We start from the raw sequence: 24,602 nt of genomic DNA, 5'->3' as shown, positions 1-24,602 counted from the left end.
GCTTTTTTTTTTAACTATATGAGTATGGACATCTGGAAGACAATAGTAGTAGCCAACAATTATTGAGCACATACCAAAAGCCAGCCACCATTCTAAAGTACTTTACATGAGAGAATTTTGCTACTATTAATATTTCCATTTTACTGATGGGGAAACTGAGGCAGAGAAGGACAGCCATGACTTGAACCCAGGCATCTAACTCTAGAGCCCATCCCCTTACCTACTATCCTGCAATTCCTTTAGTGACAAGTGGGTGCTGGAGTCATGGTGACTACAGTATTAGAAGCAAAAGATACTATGGACCTAAACAAGAATACCTGGAATCTTTTTAAAAAACAGACACGATTTTTCAAATTGCTAACTACCAATGTTGCTGAGGGTCATCACACACTTTGATTCCACTACTTGGAATACAAACTGGTACAACCTTCTGAGAAAACAACCAGCAAAGTGTGTCAAAACCTGAGAGCTACATTTCATCAGTGTGCAGCAATGCCACTTGTGGCAGCCATTTATCCTAGGGAAATAATCATGAATGTGCACAATGGATGTTCACTGTAATGTAATTTCTAAAATTAGGCTGGGCACAGTGGCTCACACCTGTAGTCCTAGCTCTCTAGGAGGCGGAGGCAGGCGGATTGCTCGAGTTCAGGAGTTCGAAACCAGCCTGAGCAAGAGCAAGACCCCGTCTCTACTATAAATGGAAAGAAATTAATTGGCCAACTAAAAATATATACAAAAAAATCAGCTGGGCATGGTGGCGCATGTCTGTAGTCCCAGCTACTCAGGAAGCTGAGGCAGGAGGATCGCTTGAGCCCAGGAGTTTGAGGTTGCTGTAAGCTATGCTGACGCCACGGCACTCACTCTAGCCTGGGCAAGAAAGCGAGACTCTGTCTCAAAAAAAAAAAAAAAAAAATTCTAAAAGTACATAAAGAGAAATAAATGTCCAACAAAAGGAAATGAGGTAGAGACATCATTGCGCATGCCCATATAACCCAAATACCATGTAGCCATTTAAAATAATGCTGTGGAAAAAGGAATAAGCATTTTGTTAAGGAAAAGAGGCATGCAAAAAAAGTCCACTGGTATGGGTGTTGGTATCTAACTGGTTGAAATTCTGAATGGGTTTACCAGTGACTTGAGCATGGGCAACTCATTTAATTTCTCTGAGCTTCAATTTTTTTATGTGTAAATGGGGATAATAAAACTACTAACCTCACAGGGTTATGAGAATTAGTAATTAATATACATAAAATGCTTGCTACAGAGCCTGGTACAGAGTAAGCATGCAATGTTAAGTCGTTTGTAAAAATTTAGCAAGTTAACACACACAACACACACATTACAAAAACTAGGAAAACAATACAGTAAAATTTTGACTGATTATATCTGGAAGTGAAAATAACATTTTTTTTCTTTTAAATTCCCTGTATTTACTAGATTTTCTTTAAATAAAGTCAGCAATATATTCATGTTTAAATATCTCCATTTTTTTCCAAGTAGCCTTAAGAATAATCCTTTTGATTTATTAAGCTTCTCTAGTATAATCCAGTCTGTGCATATTGTGTTTATGGAAATGGGGTACTTTTATTGATTTAATCTGAAGAGTAATACATTTCACCTTTATTCTTCAGAGTCAAACAGCTCACTCATATTTCATCCTATAAAAGTCTTTTCTGTACTCACACATTTGCAAATTCAGAGCACTCTGAAAAGATTACTAGAGCATAAACGGTAGGGAAGAGAATAGATGGATCCGTGTTTCTAAAAAGGAACGTTAAAGGAGACAAGCATGACAACTTAATGAGAGTTTTTAGGAAAAAAAAAAAAAAGTATCCCTTACCTTAATTGTGTAAGGCCAGAAATTACTGCAATAAATATTTCAACTCCATGGACAATTTCCTAGTATGGTCAAAAGATGGAAGTGGTTCAATAGTTCAGAAGTCCATCCAGTACCGTGATCGCCACTCTGAAAGGAAAAAGAATCTTGTTGAGGGAAATGAGATGGAGCAATACACTCCTTTCTAGGCTTGAGAGCCACAAGAGGGGAATGAATTATTAGAGACAGCTATGCATTTCAGAAATCAAAGTACAGCTCAGCCACTTTCCTGCTGGGGGCGCACGGGCAGGCCTGAATAAAAGGGAACCTAGGGTATCCTGTAAGCAGTCACCTTTGCTTTAGGCAAAAACTAGTTGCTCACTCTTGCCATGACTCACCATCCCTGCAAAGAAACGCTCTGGGTCTCTCACAGGCTTCCACCCTCAGTTCTATTACTGTTCTCCTCCATGTGTTTGACAGTATACACATAAGTCAGCTCACGCATAGCACCCAATTTTGATATTTTGTTATCTGTTACTCCAGATTCAGATCACTCCAAAACACATGGCCCTTCTTTTAAAACTGTAAATAGCAATTCCCTGGGATTAACTTTGGGACTGTTCTTAAGTCATTCCTCTCTTTCACTACCCATTCTACAGTCAGCCCACCACCGCTTTGTCCAAATGTCCTCCTGTGCTCCAAGCCTCCTTTTTCACTTTATGCCACTGCTAAAACCAAATCAACAGCCTCTAACCTGGCCTCTCTACAAATCACCACCTACCCACTCTCTCTTTCACCCTATTACCTGTGTAACCTTGCACAGACCCCCCCTATCCCCTGGGTCTCAGTTTTCTTGACTGTAAAATGAAGAACTGATTTCAATGTTCTTCATCCTTATTGTGCTGTGAAGTCCAATGTCCCTGGGCATGAATCCCAGCAACAATGCTGAGATGGATTTCCTTTAATATACCATTAAGCATTTGCCTGGGATAAAGTCACAGGTCAAATGCACGGAAAATGTAAGGACCTGGTATTGTTAATAATTTACCCTATAGAATGTTTGGCCCAGTGGCACATGACACTTACCAACTCCTCCACATTCCAACACTGGAGTAGCATTATTTTTTTTTAAATATTGTTTTCTATAGATTTTTTTAAAACTTTAATTAGCACATCTTTGAGGATGAGTACCTTTTACTTTTTTTACATTTCTTGTTGATGTTCTTTATTTTTCTATTAGAGTGTTCATCTTGTTGATTTGTAATACCTTTTCATATATCAAGGATATTTATAACTTGGTACTCTGACAATGAAAATGGTATATTAATTGGAAACTTTGCCTATAAGAAACAGAGCAAAACCAATTCAAGCCTATTAGATCCAGAAAGGATCCTTATCATAAGGATACTAATGTATGAACTTTGTCATGTGTGTAGCAAAGAGCTTTCCTGGTTTATTGTCTAACATGGAAACATCATTACTTCACTGGTCTATTTTGAGTATTAAAGAAAATGCAGACAAAGTCATGAATGGATGTAATCATCATAAAAACAAAAAATTGCTATCACTGAACACTTAATAAGGTGCCTTATTCTTTCAATCCTTATGAGTTTATTAGCCAGGTATTACCATTCCTCTTTTATGGACATCTACAGATAGTAAAGTGATAATTACATTTTTATTTTTACAAATAAGCTGTGTTGATCCTAAAAAAGACTCAGTAACTGAATTATTCCCATCTGTGTTTTTTAGTAACATTTCTTTCTTAGAAGTAATCCCAGGGACTACTCATGTTTCTTCATCAGCAGTAAACCAACCAAGTTACTAGCTTCTGCACCATCCAGTCTTTTAAGTTTCTCAGGTAAACTCTCTTCTTCCCCTTCCTCTATCTTTACTATGAATTGCCAACTCTGATAACAAGATTAATATTTTTGGCTAGGAACAAAGGCTATTTTATCAGTGACTGCAAGTTTAACTCCATGACAAATACTCTGCTTTTTAACATTACAAACACCCTTTTAAAAAAAAAAAAAAAAAAAAAAACAAACACCCTTTTAAAAGCTTTTCAGCTGCTTACACGTTACTGATGTCTATAGTAACAACATACACCTGAACCCATGCTTTGGTCAGGGGGGCAAAGCACACTGTGCTGTATAAATATTTTATGTACAGCTTGTACTGAAATTCTAGCTGAAGAGGCATTCACAGAGTCTCTGTAATGTGCTGGTTGCTCAAGACCACATTTTTTTTTAAGGTTGTATGCAAGCGCTACCGTCTTCTATATGTGTCCCCTTGATTTCGTCCTAATTTCTCTCCATGTTTTTATTTTTTAATGGACTGGTTGTGCTGTGGGCAAGGCAACCATCTGAAATAATAGCAAAGGAAAGGTAGGTGGGCCAGGCGTGGTGGCTCACGCCTGTAATCCTAGCACTCTGGGAGGCCGAGGCGGGCGGATTGCTCGAGGTCAGGAGTTCAAAACCAGCCTGAGCAAGAGCGAGACCCCCGTCTCTACTATAAATAGAAAGAAATTAATTGGCCAGCTAATACATATAGAAAAAATTAGCCGGGCATGGTGGTGCATGCCTGTAGTCCCAGCTACTCGGGAGGCTGAGGCAGCAGGATGGCTTGAGCCCAGGAGTTTGAGGTTGCTGTGAGCTAGGCTGACGCCATGGAACTCACTCTAGCCTGGGCAACAAAGTGAGACTCTGTCTCAAAAAAAAAAAAAAAAAAAAAAAAAAGAAAGGTAGATCATTGAAATGGGTTATACTCACAATCAGTCTAGTCACTGAGGATTCTAAAGGCAAAAGTGCACACTGTGCATGAACCCAGTAAATATGAGTTTCTTTGCAGGAATGTTAACAGAATTAAATCACCCACTGCCAGAAAAGGAGAAATGAAAACTCTATCTATACTTTTATTAATTCACTTATAGAAAATGATTAGAAATTTGAAGGCTACTCTTATGGAACAAACAGGTTTCCAAACTGGCTTTGGAAACAGCCCAGACAGCACCAGCAACGATGAAATACCTCAAATGCCCCTGCCAGTTTGGAGCAAGTACAGCCACCTGCGCATCCCCAACCCCCACTTCCTTCATTTCCCCCCCCCCCAATAAATCAGTAGCCATGAAGAACAGTCCAGGCCTTGCAGTGGGGATCTGGCCATGGGAGACTGTTGCTAGGTGACCATAAAAGCAGAGCCCATCACATTGCTTGGCTGCAGCCCACACTTGGATAATTACTGACTCTGGGGCAGGAGGCTTTTCTCAATGTTTTTCCCACTGAATTTTCCTCATTTGTGTGGTTAGTGGACTCTGGCTTTCTTGATTCAGGGAGGTTGTGGTATGGCTTCCTTAAGGAGAAATGGGATTGAGACTAGAGCAATATCCCGCAGACTAAGAAATGCTTGGAGGTGAGTGTGAACTCAGGACAGCAGAGGGCCACACGTGTTCTCGGGCTGTGCCCTCAGATGTGCGGGAGCCCCAGGAGAGTGGCTAGATGCTGAATGTGGACTCCTAGCACTGACAAGCCATCCTCCCTAGCTCCAAACGCCACCCAGAAGCAACAGGGACCAGTGTGAACAGATTCCTACCCAAGAGGCCTTCCTGACATCATGACATATAATAAGGCCTGGAACCTTGGCACAACCCTGGGAGAGGGTGGTGTGGGAAAGAGAACCACCAAGGTGGACCTTTCTACCACCCCAGAGAAGCAGCTTAGAGTCAAAATTAAGTCTACTTAGAAAATGCAATGTGCCCTGCACTCCTATAGTTTGCAAACACAAGATTCATTCCCAATTCAAACTAACAACTGATTGAGCAAATGAACTAATGAAGGAAGAAGAGTCAGTATCTAGTAACCTATATATTTTTCTTAGTTCAACTTCATTGGCTTCCGTCAGTGGATCAAAAATCAAACTGGTATTCAGAACAAAGGACACTCTTACAGCAGAGAGTCACGAGAAGGCTTCATATCATGCAAGTATTTCACCAGGAACTTCCAGTCTTGCCCGGCACCACTGCTGTTTAAAGGGTCTGTTTAAAGAGATAGGCATCACTGGAGCCATCAGATGCTGACAGCTAGGAAGCCTCACCGGGTGGGGTCACTCCAGGAAATTTACCGCAATCCATGACTCTGATTCACTGTCAAGCCTGAGGTTTTTCAGGTCCAACATCCAGATTTTCTTGGAGAGAAAGATGATTACTCCCCCTGAGTACCCCAGAGTGTGGGGCTAATGAATAAGTCCACAGCACCATTTCAATAGTGTACACAGGGATAATGTTTTTGTCCCTATGCAAGCTACGCCAGTCTGCGGGATCTTCTGACTGGGCCACAGGGTCAGAGGCAGGACTGCCTCCCAGCACCCACTTTCCACCCACGGCTCACCGGACCAAGCAAAGACATCAGACCCAGGCTGAGCAAGATGCTTCCTCCCCTAGGGCTTTAAAACTGGGGCTGAGGAGCTGCCAGGCAGACTCTGGATGTCACTGGACATGTGTCATCAATCTGTGGACAAGACAACAGACAGAGCAGGTCTGCAGAAAGGTGAAGATGAATGAAGCTGAAAGAAGTAGGACAACAGAGTTCTTCAACTTCCTTGCGCTTTTCTATTTTTGATTCCAGGTTTTCTCTAAAAATCCTGGATTCTTTGGGAGTACTTCAGTATCCTGATAAAGTCCCCCTCAAGTTGGTTTTGTTCCTGGAAGGCAAAGATTCCCAGTTGGATACCACCCTTTCCCTGTCACCATGTTGCCAAGCTAATAACCAGGTGTGCTGGGGGAACCCAGATTCAGAGCAGAGGGAAGCAGACCCAGGGTGGGTGGGGGCTGGAGTGGGGGAGGTTGTGTGGAGGGGACCAGCCCTCAACTGGTCCAGCACTTTCCCAGTGACTACACCTCTCATCCCTCCAGACTATGTGCCTCCCCTGCCAAATTCTGCCTCACTGAACCCCATTTTTCTAGGTTTGCATGCTGAATACTTCAGCTGACGTTTTTTTACATCTATGTTCAAACATGCTTATAGTCAATTTCTATTTCCAGCTGCAAACATTTTATTAAACCAAAATACAATAGTGAATTCCTAGAGTTATGAGGGTGCTCTGCTCTCAGCCCCTTCCCCTTGTACAGGCTTGTCACCTCAGAAATGGAATTTTTAGCATAGCTTGGCCCTACATTTCAAATAAAAGTTAAATATTATACAGAGGTAGGAGAAAACGGTTGTCTAGAGTAATATCAGCTTTCTGACAGAGAACTGAGAGGGTTTGAAATAATTTCTCTGAAAAACATCCAAGTACAATTTCTTGATGGTAAAGAATAGTCTAATTCTTGGTAGTGGGTATTTTATTTTCAGTTGTCATGCTTGATTTTTTCCTTGCAAAAAATTTCATTGATCCTATAACAAAGTATAAATATAGCTGTTTACACATGTATTTATTTAAAATCATAGGTGACATATACTACTAAACTACAATGCCGTCCCAGGGAAAACAATCAAAATAGATACATTTAATTTTTTTTTTTTTTTTTTTGAGACAGAGTCTCGCTTTCTTGCCCAGGCTAGAGTGAGTGCCGTGGCATCATCCTAGCTCACAGCAACCTCAAACTCCTGGGCTCAAGCGATCCTCCTGCCTCAGCCTCCCAAGTAGCTGGGACTACAGGCACGAGCCACCATGCCTGGCTGATTTTTATATTATATATATTAGTTGGCCAATTAATTTCTTTCTATTTTTATGGTAGAGACGGGGTCTCGCTCAGGCTGGTTTTGAACTCCTGACCTTGAGCAATCCGCCCGCCTCGGCCTCCCAGAGTGCTAGGATTACAGGCGTGAGCCACCGCGCCCGGCCAATTTTTTAAGATTTTTGTATAGAGGGCTCAAGAAACTTTTCTCTATTAGGATTGAGAAATGAAACATTTAATTAACTGGTATCCACGTAAACTATGTTCCTAATATACATGGTCTATCCAGAAAGTATCTAGCTATGTCATGTGAAAAATAGAGACATTTACTAAAGATGACACAAGATACAAGAAACACTGTACTTGGGACAATGACGCCTCAGTCCCCTTCTAAGTAGGCACCTTGGGACCTCACACAGTTCTCCCAGTGTCTGTTAATCTAACCCACACACGTTCAACGTTCTCAGGTGTTCTGCTTGTTGCAGGCCTTCCAGAACGTGGATCACTTTCAACAGATTCTCAACCACCTCTGAAGTATTTGCACCAAACTTTTATTTATGCTGCATTCATTGCATCATCCCCCAAAGCCTTCTGCACCATCCAAATAGTTTCAGCAGAGAAGATGTTCAAGCGTAATGCAAAATGTGATGCAGATTCATTGCTCTACTCGCTCAGTCATTTTGAATGCAACAGCCACACAGTACACATGCTCGTTCAACAGTGTCTAGTGCCCCACAGACTAGTACAGTAGAAGTGTCACTGTTAATGCATGCACATCCCAGTCCACTCTCCTTGGCTGGCAGGTTACATCAATGTCACGCAAACCATTCTCGTCACATTAACAATGGCTGGATACTTTCCATACAGACTAGTATTAACACATTTTTTTTACTCTGCACAGCTTGTCAAAAGCAAACACATACACACTTGAGAGACTGCATAAGGAGTAAGGGACTCAGGAATCCAAATCATACTTCCTTACTTGGTAACTAGATATATAAAATTGGAAGACTATTTCCCACTTTTTTCTAAGCAAAGAAAAAACAAAATGTTGGCTGGGCGTGGTGGCTCACACCTGGAATCCTAGCACTCTGGGATGCCGAGGCCGGAGGACTGCCTGAGGTCATGAGTTCGAGATCAGCCTCAGTAAAAGCAAGACTGTGTCTCTACTGAAAATAGAAATAAATTAGCCAGCCAACTAGAAACAGAAAAAAAAAAAAAATAGCCAGGTGTGGTGGTGCACAGCCTGTAATCCCAGCTATTGGGAAGCTAAGGCAGGAGGATGGCTTGAGTGCAGGAGTTTGAGGTTGCCGTGAGCTAGGCTGATGCCATGGCACTCTAGTCCAGGCGACAGAATGAGACTCTTTCTCAAAAACAAAGTTTGCTGAATTTTTTTTATTAGAAGACAATTGTCTGTCTGATGGGGTCATCATTTGGCTCAGTTCTGCCCTTTACACCAGAAGCCCCAGTATGGAGAGGTCTGTATCCTCCAGTGTCTCTCCTCTTTCCGCTCTTGTGGCAGAAGTGACCACACCTGGGGGTGACCCAGGTACAAGGTGGAAAGCAGTCTCCTAGCAGGAGTCTGAATGAGGAAGGGATGTGTGAGCAAGTACTGCTCAGCCACCAGCACGCTTTGGTGCTTTGGAGGATGCCACCATGAGCTTCATTATGCTCTTATACCCAAAGTTTAAACATGAAACAACTTCACCTCCCCAGAAAACAAAAAGTAAATTAAATTAAAATTAAAAAAATCCTACTTCTCATGCCTAAAATCAGTGGTTCTGAAATGTTAGCACAAATCAAAATTACCTGTAGGTCTTGTTATAACACAGATTTCTGCGCCCGTCTCTGAGATTCTGATCTAGTAGGTTTGGGATAGAACAAAAAAAACTGCATTTCTAACGAGTTCCCAGGTTTCTGGTCAAGGGACCACATTTTGAGAACAACTTCCTTAAACAAAGATGTCTGAAAGGTGGGCACATGCTTTCTGGAAGATGATACCATCTTTGTGTTGATAGCAGGGAAATCCATTCAACAGTTATCCACCAAGTACCTGGTACATGTTAGGTAGAGGGAACATAATGATTTACAAAAAAGACAAGTTCCCTCCTCTCCTCTCACACAAGCCTGAAATAAAATTACTGTTCCAGGAAGAAGTACCAAGTTCAGCATGAAGCTTTCTATAAATCCAATGCAAACTGCATGCCCCATGAAGGAACGTACAGCCCCGTAAGTGAAAAGAATATATACTCTCAGTGACTGTCAATCGAAGACCCGAACAAAGCAAATGTCTGAGACTGCTCTTGATACTGAGATTACAACCAAAAAATGAAGTACTCACAATGCACAAGGGGCTCACGGACGGCAAGCACGTGACTGGGCTAAGGGCTGAGTGCAGGACACCCGCTAGAAACACAGACACACTGCCTGGCAGAGCAGAGGCAACTCAAATATTAGTTGCTCTTCAGCTTCCTGACCTATCTGCTCTGCACCTCAAAAGTCCTTTTTGGGGGGCCTAGTAGGGTTGCCTATGCCAGGCCTCCAAGGGGGCTGCCGGCTGTTTTTACCCTGTATACCCTCAGACCCCAAAGGGTGTCATTGCCTCAGCAACCTTGAGCATTTAAACTAATACAATTATAAGAAGACTGTATCAAGCCAGTTGTTCTCAAACTTTATCTAGCATTGGGGGGGGGGGACTTTTTAAAAATGCAGATTGCTGGACTCACACCTCTGGGGTTTGATTCAGTAGGTCTGGGGTAGAGCCTAAGAATTTAAAATAGAATTCTAACAGGCTCTCAAGACGTCGTGAATGATGCCAGTTCAGAGATGATACTTTTGGAACCACTCATTAGGCTTATTGTTTAAAGCCATTCTTTTCTTGCTATTAACTAGAACACTAGCTCCATAATTAGTTTATTGTATGAAACAGAAGTCTCTTATATAAAGTACTAAGAATGTGGCTTTTGTCACCAACTGTGTGACTGACCTCAGGCAAGTACTGTGCTTTCTCTGTGCTTTAACTTTCCATATGTAAATGGAGAATACTTACCTCTGTAACACTGTAAATCTCATTGAAAGTTATTACTATGTAGTTCTAAAGATATTACTAAGTATCAACTGCTACCTTGTCTTTTATAATACTGTTCACTGCTTTAATTGAAATAAGTGGTACTATTTAAAACAAGACTCCTCATTGGCCAAGCAAGATGGGGAAAACCCAGGAGCTTTTTTATTTTTATTTTTTAAAGATAAAGCCTAGCAAATATTAGCCTTCTCAAAATTCAGAATAATGTGAGAAGATGCTTTTGATTTTTTCCTCATGAAAAAAAAAATCACTTCAGGCAAGTCCCACTATGTGCGTAAGGACAGAGCAAATTGCAGGTTTCAATTTAAAGTACTTGTACACTTAAAAAGAGAGACTACTTTTGATAATTACAACTGTAAAGGCTCCCTCCCTGTTGGGGACAGAGTGGTACAGCTGCTCATTTCAATATTAACAACCATATAAATGCCATACCTCAATCTAGGGAGGAGGGAGTGAGAAGTGAGGCCCATTTTCCCAGAGTGCCCCGGTCAACTGGTCAAGCAGTAAAGTACACCAAGGACATGTTCCCTGGAGCCTCGTTAATTATCAGGACTGAGGCTCTGGTATTTTCAGCAAAGACATCTGGCGCCCTGCCCACTCACCACCCCGCCACTCCTGAGCCTTCATGGAATGTTACAGGTGCAGAACTTCAGTCACCTTTCCTGAGAGACAAGGGGGTCTGGGGTGGGGTCTTCCAACTATTTCCAGCCGGCGAACAAAGTCCACAGGATGCCAGTGATGCACCAGTGATTTCTATTCCTACAGGACAAGATTCCTTATGCGATAGAGACAAATCCAGGTTACCCTGGCAAGCATCCTGGGAGCACAGAGCTGTGGTGGATGGGCACAGCCCATTAATCCCCCGCTTGGCTCCTCTAAGCAGCTCCTAGCTAGCTTTCTGCTCTGAGTCTCTAATTAAATCGAACTGCAATTACAAAAAGCAAAAGTGCACTGTGCATCTACAGTCAACCCAATCTAACAGCAAACCTTCTCTAAGCATGTATGTACCTTGTAATGTAGAAGACTGACCTTGTGTCACTGGTCACTGTCACCACAAAGATAATTCCTCAGCCTTTTCACTCAGGATATTGAAAGCAAATTATAAATCACTGGTGGGGGAAGTGCAGAGTTAGAAAATTCTGTCAACCATTTTAACATTTTCCTTTAAAATACTAAAAAAAAATGCCTAACACTGTCTTAATCCCTGCTATATTTACCACCTTTTCTCACTTATGTTACTGCTGGCTTTAAAAAAATCCTAATTTTTACTTAATTAGATACATTTAAAGATTGGTAAGGCAGCAACTTTATTAGTCTAGGCCCTCCACAGTTCCATATATTTTATTATGTGATTACAAAGACTCTCCTTTGGTAATGACAGCAACTCGTGTAGCACTTGGCTAATTACAGCAACAGCACATCAGCATCATGGATACTGAGTCAGGCTCTCTTCCACATCTGCCTGTAATTAAAATTTACCACAGTTCAAATACTATCCTCATTAGGCAGCTAGAAGAGAACTTGTTAAACTAAACTTTATTGTATTAGGACATGTATTGTGGTAATATTTGATGAGATTGCAAAAGTAAGAAAAAGCAAGTCCTAAAGAGATCTACAACTTACCTTTTTTAGCCTAATATAAAGACAGAAATATGGAAAGACCATTCTGCCAGAAATAGCCTTTGTCATTTCGTGAGTTAAAATATATACTGTTGCAAAGAATGCACCGACATATTAAAGATTTCTGCTCAACATATACATCCTTTAAAAAAGCATTTTTAATCACCGTTTATTACAAATGTAAGCCAGCGGTATATTATTAGTGGAGGGAAAACACTGACTTTCCAGTTGCAATTTGTTTTAAACTGAAATACCTGAAAAGGGGAAAACAAGCATTTCCTCCCAGAGAATTCCTGAGTGGGATGATAGACAAAGATGCTCAACTACACTGTTCTTAATTTGTTCTGGCCCTGGTCCCACAGAATATTACTTGGTGAACTTAGGACTAGATCCTCAAGACATGAAGCTGAGGAACAAAATCTGAGTCCTTACCAACTACTTCACATTTTCCTTTCTCTGAATAATCTATGTACTGCCTTTTAAACAAAATGAATTGCCTTTAGCTTTTCTGATAAATTAAGGAACACACCTTGCTCCATGTGTCTGTGTTTCTCAGTGGAGACTCTACAACTCCAATTGCATTTCTGGCATTTGTTCAATAAAGCCAAATCGTTAAGCTTCTAAATGCATGTTTACATGAGATTATACATGCCTAGGGACCAGACAGCATACCTCGGTCATTGTTTTCTTTCCCAAAATGTGTTCTCTTTTAACTTAATTTCTTTTCAAAGTGAAGCATGGCTATTTCTTTGTTTGCCTATTTAAAAAAAAAAAAGTAACCTACCTTGTTAAATAACATGGTGATCTCCTTTGCTAATAAATCTTAACAAGCAATACATTCCTAAGGCTTTTTATTTTATTATTTTTCCAGTGTAGGTGGTTCAGAATTTTCATTTAATAAGAGCTTCAACACAACAAATCCATTAACATGTGTTGCCAAAGGAACACTCTGTGACTTCTGCATTATCATAACCTCTAGCAATTGTCAACAATCTTTCTGGTGAAGGTTTTCTTTGGTGTATACATAGCTGTATCAAGTATCACTGTTTGGCTTAGTAACAATGCCTCTTCTTGAAGAGGAGACACATGACACCATCTTGTTAACACAAAACACCCCACAGTGGAGGTCTTGGATGGTGTGCTGCAACCATGGAGGGGCTACGTCTGTGGGGAGGTGGGCACTCTCTCACATCCTGGTGAGAGTGCAAATGGGTCCCATTTTTAAAAGAAATCAACTTTGCAAAATGCATCAAGGGTCTTTAGAGTGGTTACAGTTTTTTAAAAAAATGTAACTTCTGACCCAGTCATTTCATCTCTAATAGCATGCAGTAAGGAAACAATGATCAAGAAAAACCACACACACAGATTTAGGCACAAATAAACTCACTGCTCATTATACTAATGATAGCAAAAAGCCAAAAACTTAAATTATTATTAAATTATTAAGCAGACATTAAGCATGTTTATGAAGTCTTAAGAACTAAACCAGGAGGTCCTAAGTGACTATTAAATTCAGATGGAAAGCAACATAAGTTAGTCACTATCTAACTAGCATATATGTATTTCCTAAAAACATACAAAAAGTACAAATTTTCAAATGTTGGACACATATGACAATCTAAGTTAATAGAGGCCAGTGGTTTTAAAAAGAAAAATAAAAGTCTCCAATGCTCCATTTCCATAATAAATAGTATGGAGTGGGATGCGTCCAGATTTTACCAATTGCATTAAGAAAATTATTTCTCCTAGCTCTCTGGGAGGCCGAGGAGGGCGGATTGCTCAAGGTCAGGAGTTCAAAACCAGCCTGAGCAAGAGCAAGACCCCGTCTCTACTATAAATAGAAAGAAACTAATTGGCCAACTGATATATATATAAAAAATTAGCCGGGCATGGTGGCACATGCCTGTAGTCCCAGCTACTCGGGAGGCTGAGGCAGAAGGATCGCTCAAGCCCAGGAGTTTGAGGTTGCTGTGAGCTAGGCTGATGCCACGGCACTCACTCTAGCCTGGGCAACAAAGTGAGACTCTGTCTCAAAAAAAAAAAAAAAAAAAAAAGAAAATTATTTCTGCCTTTTATGTTGATGAAAGTTCCTAGAACAGATTAACTTTCTATTAAGAGCACCTCAGAGACAGGGTCTAGGGCACAAATTAGGCTTCTAGAGTCCTGTGTCTTAATTTCTTTCTATGCTACAGGCTTTATGCCCAGCTGAGCCCACTGGATTACAATGCAGCCATCAGTGAAACTAACAGCCATAAGTGAAAACTCACTTATCTCAAAACTGCTAACCATGCTGGAAAAGCAAGTCAAAGCTTCACATTCAGGGCATGCTAAGGACATCACATTTTCATTGTAATGAAAATATAGCTACAGATTTTAAAAATTATCTCTACTGAAATAGCTTTTTTTCACATGTACACACACACAAATCATACTAGGTCAAAAAATAATAACTTCTGCAAAGTAGCACTGACTATAGTCCAAGCACAGATGAAAACAAAAGCATCATAGAAATAACAGGTATTTAAATTTAAAAAGCTCAATACACAGAGGAAAAAACTATTCTCCTAGGTAATCATTATTTCAAAGAACTATAAATCCTAATATGAGACAATTAAAAAAAAAACCAAAAAGCTTGGGGAGGGGAAGGTGCAGAATTAATGAAATCAGAATCACTATATATCAAACCTTCTGGGATCTGGTGAAGGTGAGAACAAGGAAAAATGCAAGCCCCAATAATTAAAACAAGTTAACTACATAACCAAATGAGAAAAAACACTCAATTTGTTTGTAAAATGACTACACAATATTTCAGTAACAATGAATGCATTAAGCAATAGAAAAAAAAACAGAAATGATGAATCCAAGAGTTTCTTTTAAAAGCTAATCAAAGAGGCAAATCTCTTGATGAAAGAAAAGTGAATACAATTAGAAACAACAAAAGTACTGTCTTGGTCTGTTTTCTGTTGCTTACAACAGAATACCTGAAAGTAGGTGATTTATAAAGAAAAGGAATTTGTTACAGTTATGGTGGCTGAGCAGTTCAAGGTCAAGGGGCTATATCTGGTGAGAGCCTTCTTGCTGATGGGGACTCTGCAGGTTCCCAGGCAGCACAGGGTATCAGATGGTGAGGAGGCTCAGCATGCTAACTCAGGGCTCTTTTCCTCTTCTTAAAAGCCACCAGTCCCACTCCCATGATAACCCATTAATCCATGAATGGATTAATCCATTCAAGAGGGCAGAGCCCTCATGACCCAATCACCTCTTAAAGGCCCCACCTCTCAATACTGCCACTTTGGGGATTAAGTTTCAAAGAGGGTTTCAGAGGGGACATTCAAACCATACTGAATACTATAACACTCTGAGGAGATATAAGAGAAATACAGAAATAGGAAGTTATGCTTTTTGAGACAAACTCGATAAGATGGAAGGGAGGCAGGGAGGACGACAGGAAGGGTGTCAGATGAGCTGAGAAGACACCATGGAGCTGGCCCTAGATGAAGAAGCTCTGCAGCTGGGTGGAAGAGCTCTGGAACCTTCCATCCCCACTTCAGGGGGGGTGCGGGGGGGTTGGTCTACAGGGGGACAGGCACTCACACATACCACAATGGGGGTGGAAATCAGTCCCATTTTTAAAAGAAAGTAATTCGACAAAATGTATCAAGAGTTTTTAAGTGGTTTGCACATTTTTAAAATGTTACTTCTAACCCTGTAATTTTATTTCTAATAATACACACAAAAGGAAATAATGTTTTAAAAAGAAAATCAACCCATAGACTTAGGGACAAATACATTCACTGTCCTATTATAAAACACACATTTCAGAAACTTCAGTTATTACTAAATTATTATGCCGAAATAAAACGTTTATAAAGATGAGGAAATGCTTAATTTATAAAGGTAGGTTGAAAACTGGGTATAAAATTAAAGAGATTAAACAAAAATATACAAACGATTGAAAGGAAATACACCAAACATTTGAAAGTTTTTGCCCTTGGTTTAAAAACAGTCTTGAGAGATGGATTTTTAAACCTGTAAGCCTTAAATGTGATGAGAGTGAATAAGATAATGCGTGTAGAATGCTTACTACTGTATCATTTAGAGAAATGTAAGCTATTCTCACACAGGATCACCTTCTACCTGACACCTGACTAGTCTGTGACTTCACACAAATTGCTTATCTTTGAACTTTGTTTTCTTCTCTGTAAAATGAGAATAATCATATTTCCCTGACAGGGGCACAAAGAAAAAACAAAACGAATGCAAAATGCTAACCTTTGGCACTCTCTCTTTAGAAGACTATAAATTTTGCATGTTGTTATGCTGGAGAATTTCCAGCCAATTTTTAAAAATTAACTTTAAATTCAATACCATTATGCCACTTAAAGTTATAAAACATCTGCAACCTTCTTACTGGGGGAACAAACTCAATTGACAAGGTCTAACTCTGACAATCTCAGGCATCTCTCCAGGTAGGAAATAAGATTTATTTATTTGAGATAGGGTCTCACTTTGTCACCAGGCTAGAGTGTAGTGGTGTGATCATAGCTCACTGTCAACTTCAACTCCTGGGCTCAAGTGACCCTTCCACCCTGGCCTCCCAAAGGGCTGGGATTCCAGGCACGAGCCACACTGTGCCTGGCCTCAATACACTTTAAAATGAGCCAACACTGCAGCAAAATTTCATGAAGAAGAGACTTAAAGAAGTGCTGCTTTTCAAAAGAAAACATTCCTATGGATGGATCAATAGGTTTTACATTCCCAAACATGTGCTTCATTTTCACAGCATGTTCAAACTAAGAAATGCTACAAAACTTTCGTTTGCTGGCTCCAAACTATTATGTGCAGAAAGGACTTAGAAGAAACAAGTTGTGTTCTCCAAAAGAAATCTTTAAACTACTATTCATACAAGGCAGAATGGAAGCAAACATAAAACCATTCTTCAGGGTTGACTTTTTCCCATTGAAAGAACTACGAGTTAAGTTTTAAAGATGGAGTTGCTACCATTTTATCCCCAGCAGTAACTAGACAGGGAAGGTGAATGGGTGGGAAAGATCTTTACAGGAATAAATAAGTGGTCTTGAGCTCTCCGGTTTACTTAAATTACAAAAAGCTTGCTTAATATGCCTAGCAGTTTTTTAAAGGACATAGGTACTGGACCTGCAAAGGAAAAACAGAAGAGGACAGACTTTGGTCTCCCTTCCCTACCCACAGACATATCATGTAACATCCAGGCCAATCACCATTCCAGCCTCCCCAGGCTCTTTCCCCCTGGAGCCCACACACCCTTTGCTGCCTGAGAAGCCAAGTCTGCACCAAGTGACTCTGTCTCCCACTGCAGGCAGCCACCTGTGTGGACCAGAGTGGACTTCCCAACAGAAGCCAAAAACGACGCTGTGTATCAAAGAAACATCAGTTCACCTGGTATGATATGGTGAATCGGGACAATCAGATGCCAACTCTCAAGAGTTTGAACTAAGAAGCACAGAGAATAAACAGCAGTGACAGCGTCTGCTGAAAGGGTATTAGGAGGGAGAGGTGGAGCCACAGAAAGCCAGAGCGGAGAGCATGCTCAGACTATGAGGAGACCAAAGGAAACCAAATGTAAGCATGAGCAGAATAGGTAAATATTATGCCTTTTAGATATTAGCTAATATGAATATGAAGCCATCATGCTTATCAATACATCGTAAAACACTGCTTTTTCATATTCTAACATTGTAACTAGGTATGTTTTATATTATCAGCATGTATCCCAATATAGATATGTGCATGTATGGAATTTAAAAATAAATGTCTATGTTGAGAATAGATGCTCAGATTGTTTTGTACAGTATGGGGTTAGCTAAAGAAAAATTTTAAAAACCTCTAACTTTGATGTGGAAAGTGCACTTTCTAGCACACTTGGAGACAGAGGTGAGAGTCAGGATAGCTGCCAAGGAGTAAAACAAAGACTGTCTAGATTCTAGGAGTTCATGAACCATAATGTGTTAAAGAAAAAAAAAAAAGCACCTGTGATTTTTACTGGGTCTCCAACAAATATTTGTTTAGCACCCATGTGTGTTGTGTGCTAGTCTAGGAATTCTATATCGCCTAAGTCACACAGTCACCATGGATCAAATAAGCTACCAGGGCTACAGTGAATTTGCTGGGTTAGTAGTCCCTAAACATTTCTGGACCACAGAGCAGTTTGAGATTCTGATTTAAAAATAAAAGAAACCTCTTCCTAGGAAAGCACACATAGATATAATTCTCACCCAAAACTCAAGGCTAAAAACTAATGGATCTACCTACCTCCTATTAGAAAATAAGACACACACACATATAATCATGTGATCCTAAACTGAAAAATTATTTCAACACTGCAAAGTACTTAGGAGGTTTATTCATAGGTTTATCTTTTCAGTATCATATTATTAGTACCATCAGAAAGAAAACAATACGTTTATTCTCAAACACAATGCATAGAACTGACACAGAATATCACTCCAGTTATATAATGGCTGCTCAGAGTTCTCAGTTAATGGAATATTCACAATTTAAGACCAACCACAATGCACAAAGAACAGAAATATAAACAAAGTTGCCGTATTAGGGACATGGATAACAAAATCAGCTTACTGGCAACAGAGACATTGCTATTAATATACATAAACAAAAATCATTTTCTATTACTGGCAACAGAGACATTGCTATTAATATATACATGAACAAAAATTATTTTCTATTAAGGGTCAGTAAGTAAAAAATAGTCTGATAAAAATATTTCATTTGTTTGCTTTAATTATTTTACACAAAAGAGCTACAGAACACAGGCTCGGTTCCATCTTTTCTCTTAAACAACCAAAAATAAAAAAATACTTGATGAAATCACCTGAAAATGCAGGATCTGGCTGTCTAAATGACTTGAGGATTAATAGACCCCAGTTTCTCCATTTGCAAGATATATAACAGTACTAATTACGCAAAAGATGAGAGGCATTTTCAGGTGAAAAATGCTGGATTTTCATTGTTTTATGCCAATTCAGGCTATATTCAGCAAACATTCTCTTCCATTCACTCAACAAATATTTAGTGAATTGGATGTAACTATAAGCCAACCAGTAAGACACAATCAAAATCAGACCCAACTTCTACCTTGACGAAGTTTCCTAGCTCTTTCACCCATCAGATTTAAGACTAAAGCTCCATGAGCTGATGGTGACTACTAATATTTAAATGGTGTTTTAGAGATTATAAAGTACTATCCTATATGTCATCTCATGTAATGCTCATAACTCTTTGAGAAGTACTGACAATTGATAATTCATCTCGTTTACAGGTTAAGAAACTAAAGCTCAGACAGGCCGAGGGGCTCACCCAAGCCCAGAAGCTGGCATCCCTGGGCTGATGGCCTCAGCGCACCATCCCACCTCGCTGGAGGTAAGCTACGGGTTATGAGGATAAAACGTGCAGAATCATCTTGAGTTCTTTATTGGGAACATGATCTTAGAACAGCTTTTTTGCCTATTCCCATCCTTCCCAGAAGTAAAGGTTACTCCGTTTTGGTAGTGTGTAGGAAATGCAATTTATTTAGTTTGGAAAAGCCCAACTTACATAAGTTATAAAATGGTTAATCTGCTGAAAGACCCTTAGCTATTTCTACCACACAGGCAACCTACCACCACCGAGTTGCAGCCTGCTATACGCCTCCCTTCACCGGTCACTTGTACGTGCTTTGTGAATGCAGGAAGTTTCTGCATTATTTTCCTTGTTATAGACTCTTAATTAATTTGCTACAACAGTATGACTTACATTATAAGACTGAAATGTGACAGTTCTAGATGAATAATCACCTGGTCCTACGGTAAACTTTCACAATGTTTTTGAAGGAACCTTCAAATCAATGCCCAACCTTAGAACAATGCGCAACATTCAGCCCACTGCCAAAATCCCTTCTACAAAATCTCTGATTTGGGATAAGCTGACTTCTTTAACACATCCAGTTCATACTACTAGTAAGGCAGTTTGACAATAAGTAATCAAAGCCTAAAACAAACAAACAAATAAAAAGTACTAACATAGACCTAGCTATTCTACTTCTGGGAATTTGTCTTAAGGAAATTTGACAAGTACACAGGGATGACAGTATTTCAAATGTGTTCATAGTAGTGTTGTTAAGATACTAAGAAGCTGGAAACAACCAAAACAACAGTCAGGTATGGTTTTCATAAAGAAGAGTGCATTCATAAAAAGGAATGGTATGTAGCCATTAAAATGATAATGTAAATTTATAAACATGAAAAGATATACATGCTCTACCCAGTGGGAAAAAAATCAATTAGTCAACAGTATATATGAGATTTATGTGCATACTCAGGAAAAATCTCGTATTATTGAATTAGAAAAGCATGTTCTCCATATGTCTATCCCAAAGTTCCAACTCTGCCCCTTGAACTTGAGAACTGAGTTTGCTTTCCTTTCCACCACTCCTGGTAGGGCACAGTTTCTAGTCCAATTACCCCCCCCCCCCCCCCAGTTTGCCCTCTTAAAACATAAGCTTGTTTGAAAACAGGCCTTTGGAGGCAGTCAAACCAAGGCAGAAAACAACAGGATAATTATCTCCTTCGTTCTAAATCCAGTGCCATTACTGTTGCCAGAGACGGCCAACCATGTCAAATGCTTGGCTAAAACCTTCAATCTTTTTAACAAGAACTGCTATTGATCCAGGTTTCCCCATTCTATAAACATGCAACTTTTTTTTCCACTCTAGAAAGTTTCACTCAATAGAGCTTAATTATATTATTCATTCATGTTGATTGCCTTTAGCTTTTTACAGCCTTTTTCTACCCTGATTTCTGGCATTCAGTTGGTTGGCTGCCCTCCCAAAGCTGGGACAAATTTGATCCACCTTTCTTTATCAAAGACCACTCTTCTCAAGCCATTTGGAAAGGGCTACTCAAACCATTTTATTTGATGATAATTTAAAACATATTCATATTTAAACATATGCAGATATGTTAGATAAAATATTTTGTCTCAGCTCTCATACTGTAAACAAATATCCTTTTGTGGACTATTTAGAGCCAGTTTTTTGCATTTTTGTTTGTTGTTGGTGTTTTGGTTTAAAATGATCCACAAACATTATGCTGAAGTGCGTTCTAGTGTTCTTAAGTTCAAGAACCTTAGGGAGTCTGGGGGATGGACACGCTTGAAGCTCTGACGGGGGGGCAATATATGTAACCTAAACATTTGCACCCCCATAATATGCTGAAAAAAAAAAAGAAAAGAAAAAAAAAGAACCTTAGGGAGAAAAGATGCATCAGATAAGCTTTATTCAGGCACAAGTATGGTGGCTACTACCCTTGAGTTCAATGTTAATGAATCAACAATAGCAGTTTAAAAGATGTCTTTAAACAGAAAGGCAGATAAAACAATGTTATATATTGATCGGCTGACAAAAATGTTATGACCAGAGGCTCACAGGAACCTAACCCTTTATCGTTCGCCTAGGAGCAACAGCTCAGTGTTCACTAATTGTGTTTACAGTGACTTTATAGATCATAACTACCACAAATAAGAAGAACTGACTATGTAACAGTGGGGTGGAGGTAGAGAGTTCTCAATTTTTCTGTATTTCCCATATTTCTTACAGTGAGCAGGTTTCCTATATCTCTGGTGTCCTATTTATATTACAGAACAGCTCCAAGTAATAGATCTCTGCTTCCTTGCTTTTCTCCTCCTTACGGCCCTTCTAAAATTTTCTTCTAACCTTTTCAAAGGTGTTGGCCCACTCTAGACATGACCTCCTCTGACAGCACCCAACTAGTACTGTTTACTCCTAGGTTCCTCAACATCCCTACCATCTTCTGTACGGGTCCTTGTACAAAACAGATCTCCTTAGTTCCTGGGTGGCCTCAGTTAACTTCTTGGGCTGTCTGCCCCTGTTCTTCCTTGCCCATGGTTTACATGACTTTTGTGAGTAATCTTCTACATTAGTGTCTGTGCCCATGGCATCATACCCACATTTTTGACTAATAGCTAGAAATGCATTTTTCAATAGCCATCTGCCAAAAATTCCCTTCCTTAAATTCTCAGATATGGACATTTTCCCCCAGTCTCTTTCAAGGAGCCTTTAAAAACAACTGGTAAAGATTCTGAAACTCCATATTCTTCTCTTACTCTGATTTTTCAAATCTTTTATTATGAAAAAATTCAAATACACAAGCGAAGAGAATACTATAATAAATTCAATGCGTCCATCGCTGAGCTTCAATTATCACTATTTTGCCAATCTTTTTCATCTATTCCTGCTCCTTTTTTTTGTTTTATTTTTGCTTGAATATCTTAAAGCAAAACCAAGACAATGTGTCTTTTCACCTATAGGAACTTCAATGTGTAATTATCACTTAAGAAATTTATTAGCCGGGCGCGGTGGCTCACGCCTATAATCCTAGCTCTCTGGGAGGCCGAGGCGGGCGGATCCTTTGAGCTCAGGAGTTCGAAATCAACCTGAGCAAGAGTGAGACCCCATCTCTACTATAAATAGAAATTAATTGGCCAACTAATATATATATAGAAAAAATTAGCCGGGCATGGTGGCGCATGCCTGTAGTCCCAGCTACTTGGGAGGCTGAGACAGAAGGATCGCTTGAGCCCAGGAGACTGAGGTTGCTGTGAGCCAGGCTGAAGCCATGGCACTCACTCTAGCCTGGCCAACAAAGTGAGACTCTGTCTCAAAAAAAAAAAAAAAAAAAAAAAAAAGAAATTTATTTTTATTAATACCATAACCACCACGTCATTATCAAACCTAACTAAATTGATAACTGCTAGGCTCAATCCATATTCAAATTTTTATCATCTGGAAAGTGTCTTGTTACAGTCTGTTTCTTCAAGTAAGAATTTAAACAAGGCCCCCTTATTGCATCTCATTAGCTCAAACCATATTTGAGACTAAAGCAGAGGAATGAGTCCTAAGTGAGTTTCTAACAAGGGAGCAGCTCAATTAACAAAAAGAATTAAATTGGAGGCCTCGCCCAAAAAAGTAGGAAAATCAACAAACTGTAAGTATTCAGGAACATCATAAAGCAAGGGCAACAGCCAGAGAGAAGGCACCAAAGAGGTGAAGAACTTGAGTAAGAACAGTAACTGGACAAATGACTGAATTATCTCTTTCTTTTTAAATTATTTTTTGAAAAAAAAATTAAAAATTGACCATGCTAATCTTCTCTGTATCATTTCAATTTTAGCATATGTGCTACCAAAGAGAGCACGTGACTGGATTATCTTAATAGGCCAAGGACTTTAGCTTTAAAAAAATCCCCAACAGATCACAAGAGTAATGAAAACCAACTATTAAAAAGGGAAACTTTATAGTCATTGTATCCAATTTATTTCCTAAGCTTTAGTTTCAAAACCATCCTTATACATCATAGCAAGTTATTATCTTGAAAGTTTAAAATGACCATGGATAACAAGTTTACATTTCATTTCATCAAAGAAACCAAAATGAAATCAACCTAAAATACCACATAAGGTAGGTGACATTGGTGCAACTGACCATATCTCTACCACTGGGATTCTTATACAACTCCCTCTCTTAGATCAGGGACGGGGAACCTGTAGCCTTAAAACCACATGTGGCCTTCTAGGTCCTTAAATGCAGCCTTTGGACCAAATGCAATTTTACAGAACAAATTCTTTTATTTTTATTAATATATTTTTGTTCACCTTTTATATTTTTATTTTTAAAATGAACATATACCAAAGAATAAGTTTCAACAAAATAAGTCTCCAAGATTGACTGACACAATTAGAATATTAGTAAACCATAAGGACTAAACTGACAGCTGCTACACTCATGATTTAGTTCTAATGTCCCCCGTCTCACTGGTGCTACTACCACACAAATAGTTTACAAGGGTCCAGTATGTCAATCTGTTATCAGCTTTTGACAATGGTGCACTGTGTTTCTGTTGGAAGTGGAATTTGTGAATAGTTGCACAGCGTGACAGTATTTAATTCTATCTGCTTAATTAGCCCATCATGTCAAAGAAGACCAAGAAAACCCTGCAGGAACATTTTTTAATGAGAGAATTGGAAATTGCAATATTATTAATAATATGTTGTTTTTGCTAAAGATGATTTGCATGCCTTGTGATATCAATATTAAAGAAATTCAATGCTCATCAGCATTATAACACTCCCAAATATTTTAAATCAGAGTGAGGCATGAAAGGTTGTATTGCAGAAATTAAAAGATGAAAAGCAAAAGCAAAGAAAGCAAAGACAATTCTTTCAAGCAGCAATAAGACCTGGAAATAATGCCACTGAAGCAACTTATAAAGTAGCTTCCACGCTTGGGAAAAAAGGAAAGCCATTCAGTGATGTAGAAATTGTGAAACAATGCATTGTCAAAGTTGTAGGAT

General features: G+C 39.4%; 1 protein-coding gene and 1 pseudogene across 2 annotated transcripts in view; both read right to left on the bottom strand.

The window, feature by feature from the left end:
• KANK1 (KN motif and ankyrin repeat domains 1) overlaps positions 1 to 24,602 on the bottom strand; it is a 205,978-nt gene that overhangs the window by 125,515 nt on the left and 55,861 nt on the right. For both annotated transcript variants that reach the window (XM_076008654.1, XM_076008656.1), the window contains exon 2: positions 1,844 to 1,969. The gene's annotated coding sequence lies outside the window, so the exon portion shown is untranslated. The remainder of the gene's footprint in view (positions 1 to 1,843; positions 1,970 to 24,602) is intronic.
• Positions 23,387 to 23,447, bottom strand: LOC142874682 (uncharacterized; annotated as a pseudogene).

Source organism: Microcebus murinus, chromosome 12 (genome assembly GCF_040939455.1).
Source record: "Microcebus murinus isolate Inina chromosome 12, M.murinus_Inina_mat1.0, whole genome shotgun sequence".
Taxonomy (NCBI): Eukaryota; Metazoa; Chordata; class Mammalia; order Primates; family Cheirogaleidae; genus Microcebus; species Microcebus murinus.
The sequence above is the reverse complement of the archived record's forward strand: the minus strand, read 5'-3'. Positions and strand labels throughout refer to the sequence as shown.